Source organism: Rhinolophus sinicus, linkage group LG11, assembly GCF_036562045.2.
Source record: "Rhinolophus sinicus isolate RSC01 linkage group LG11, ASM3656204v1, whole genome shotgun sequence".
Lineage (NCBI taxonomy): Eukaryota > Metazoa > Chordata > Mammalia > Chiroptera > Rhinolophidae > Rhinolophus > Rhinolophus sinicus.
In genome coordinates, this window is record NC_133760.1 from 15,396,080 (window position 1) to 15,399,897 (window position 3,818).

Here is a 3,818-nt window from a genome sequence, read left to right on the forward strand (position 1 = left end):
AGTGAATAGAAAATACAAATACATGGAACAGTGAAGATAACTATAGCTTTGTGAATTTTTATAGGTATATGTGTGTCCACATGCGCGCGCTCACACACATACACACACACACAGACACACACAGACACATACACAAACACGCAGGAACATTATAGAGAATGTATTTCTTACCAGGGATTGATGCGAAAGAAGTCTGAGAAGCAGACTGGCTTAAAGGTGCAGAGCTTATTCTGTGTGCTAGGCTGTCTGGGTAGGACTTCCATGTTTACCACGGAAACGGAACCCCTGCTTTTTACCTGTGGTCTACAGGTCCTACTGACATAGTGATTTTTGAGGGACACGACCACCTTTTCCTAATTTCCTTGTCTGTGCTAACATTACGATTCTTTTGTAGATATGCCTCTAGAGCTCCCATCCACCTTTCTCTACGTCCACATCCCCTCACTCTAGTCCGGCCATTGACATCTTTCATCTTGGAGACTGTCCCTTACAGAGGGCTTGGGGGGATTTGAGGGCTGAGCAAGGAAAATGGTATGACCACAAGATGGCAGTGGCACACACAAGCTTTATTGGGCGATTCTTTGATGGTTCCCAGCCAAGGAAATCCCTCTCAGCTGGAGTCTGTCCAGAGGCCAGAAGCTGGGAGTTGCTCTTCAGATGGAGAGGTGGGGCAAGGGGCCTCTAGGTGGCAGGGGGGATTCCATATCTAGGTGGTGTCCCTCAGCAGCTCAGTGGGGAGTCTCTGGGTCCGAGCAACTTGAGGTCTCAGAACCACAAGGCACTGTCTTATCAATGGCCTTCAGATGCTGGGTATAGTTTTGTTGACTATGAAAGGCAGGGAGGCCCCAAATGGCTGAAAATCTGCTTGATCAGGCTATTTTTAAATGATTGGATTTGTACAAATTTGAGCTTGGTGGCAGTGGGCTTTTGAGCTAACCGGTCTCAGCCTACGGTGAAGAAATAAACAACCTAGTGGCCAATGTACAGATGTCATCTTTGGTCTATTTATATAACACTCTTCAATCCATCTTCCATACACAAACCTGAGACATGCTTTTAAAATGCAAATCAGGCCTTGTCACTTCACTGCTTTCTTACTGTTTCTGTTTTCCTGTTATACCTTTGCTCATCCCTTTATTTTTAGCTTTTCTCAACCACTTTGTTCATGTGTGTCTCTTATATACAGCATATAGTTGAATCTTGCTTTGTGAGCCAAACTGGAAATCTTTTTCTTTTAATAAGTTAATTAATTCTTTCAATGGACTTAAGCCCATACACAGTGATGGTCACATTAGTGGTCTCAATGCTGTCATATTATTTTATAATTATGATGTGTATTATATTTGCTGTATTCTCTACTTGATATTTTCTTTGTTTAAATTTATTTGGATATTTAAGAAGGTTGATATTTTTGTTCTAGTAATTACCTTTGTACTTAAAAAAACCCCAAACATGTGACCAGGATACTGCTTTCTTATTTAACATTTTAATATCAGGTATCAGGCTTTTCTTTCTTTTTTTAAAGCTTCATCGATATATAGTTCAGAGCATGCAATTCACTCATTTAAAGTATATAATAATACAGTGGTTTTTAGTATACTCACAGATATGTGCAACCATCATCACAGCCAATTTTAAAACATTTTCATCACCTGCAGAGGAAATCCTGTACCTTTAGCTATCACCCGCCTAGCCTTCCAGCCTGCTCCCCCAATTGTAGGCAACCCCTAATCTACTTTCTGTGTCTTTAGATTTTCCTGCTATGTACATTTCATATGAATGAAATCATGTAATAGGTAGTCTTTTGTGACTGGCTTCTTTCAGTTAACATAATGTTTTCAAGGTTCATCCATGTTGTAGCATGTATGAGTACTTCACTCCTTTTTCTAGTCAAATAATATTCTACTATATGGATACCCTACATTTTGTTTAGCCATTTGTCAGTTGATGGAAATTTGGGTTGTTTCTACTTTTTGGCTATTGTGAATAATGCCAAGCATTCATATACAAGCTTTTGTGTGATATATATTTTAATTTCTCTTGAATATATGCTTAGGAATTGCTAGGTCGTATCGTGGGTGGGTAGTCTACATTAAACATTTTGAGAAACTACCTAACTGTTTCCCAAGGTTGCTGTGCCATTTTCCATCCCCAGTTTATGAGGGTTACAGTTTCTCCACATCTTCATAAATGCTTGCTATTATTAGGTCTTTTTTTTATTATAGCCATTCTAGTGGGTGTCAAGTGGTATCTCATTGTGCTTTTGAGTTGCATTTTCCTGATCACTAATGATGTTGAGCATCTTTACATGTACTTATTGGTCATTTATATATCTTTTTTGCATAAATTAGCATTCAAGTTCTTTGCCCATTTTTAAATTGGGTTGCCTTCTTACTATTGAGTTACAAGAGTTTATCTTTTAAATCTATATATATTCTGGATACAAGTCCCTCATCAGATTTGCAGATATTTTTCTCTTATTTCACGGGTTGTCTTTTTACTTTCCTGATAGTGTGTTTTCAAGCACAAAATTTTTAAATTTTTATGAAATCCAGTTTATTTATTTTTTCCACTTGGTTGCTTGTACTTTTAGTGTCACATCTAAATAGGCTTTTCCTAACCCCAAATCATGAAGATTTACACTTATGTTTTCTTCCGAGAGTTTTATAATTTTACCATTTACATTTAGGTCTATGGTGCATTTTGAGTTAATTTTTGTGTCCTATATAAAGAAGAGATTCATCTTTATTCATTTTTTTCCAACATAATGATTATATTTATTATTTTATCTCTGCGTAAGAAATGAAAATAAACTGTGAGAAGCTATAAATGCATGCCACTTTATGAAGATTATAGAACAATGGAGACATCAATTGTAAAGGTTGAAAGTGGCTTATTCTTTGGGGATGCAAGGACAACACATACAAAGGTCATCAGTGGTGAGATTATGGACAGCATCTGCCAGCTGGAGTTTTCTCACCAATGGAAAGTTTAAAAATGAAGGTAAGAGGACACTGGCTACCCCCTCACCTCTTACCCAGAAAGTATGAGTGGGAAGACATCAGAAGATGCCTAAAATCTCTACAAACACATAGGTTTACAAAAAAGCAAGCTTTAAACCCAGACACTCAGGCAATGTTGAAATTTGATCTCGGGAGAAGATCCTCATTTTATGATGTTTGAACACACTGTTTTTCTTGCTGGATAGTTTCCTTTGAGGGGAGAGTATTTTTTTTTTTTTTTTTTCAGTATTAGTTTTCTTCAGTTTTGACCTGTCAAACTTCTCCACTTCAGACAAGTCTGGCTTATCACTCATTTTGACTAAAAGAAAGACTTAAGGCTTGAAGACTGGTGAAAGGCAGCCGGCTGACCTGAGGCCACTTGCAGACTGGCTGAGATTCTCTTTATTCATTTTTATGTGTGTATATTCAATTGTTTCAGCACTATTTGTTGAAAATACTGTTCTTTCCCTTTTGAACTGTCTTGGCACTTTCATCAAATATCAATTCACTATAAATATGAGGGTCTATTTTTGAACTCTCAATTGTATTTCTGGACTCTCAGTAGATGTGCATGTCTATTCTTATGTCCGTACCACACTGTCCTAATTAGTGTAGCCTTGTAGTAAATTTTGAATTGGGGAAGTGTGAGTGCTCCAACTTTGTTCTTTTTCAAGATTGCTTTGGGTGTTCTGGGTCTTTCCATTTCCTTATGTATTTTAGGATAGCTGGTCAATTTCTGCTAAAACAAAGCAGCTGGGGTTTGGAGGGGTACTGCATTCAATCTGTAGACCAGTTTGGGGGAGTATTGTCATCTTA

The 3,818-nt window shown here is 37.6% G+C and overlaps 1 pseudogene; it reads right to left on the bottom strand.

Moving 5' to 3' along the window:
* Positions 1-3,170: 3,170 nt before the first annotated feature.
* Positions 3,171-3,316, bottom strand: LOC109453151 (thymosin beta-15A; annotated as a pseudogene).
* Between the last annotated feature and the right edge of the window lie 502 nt (positions 3,317-3,818).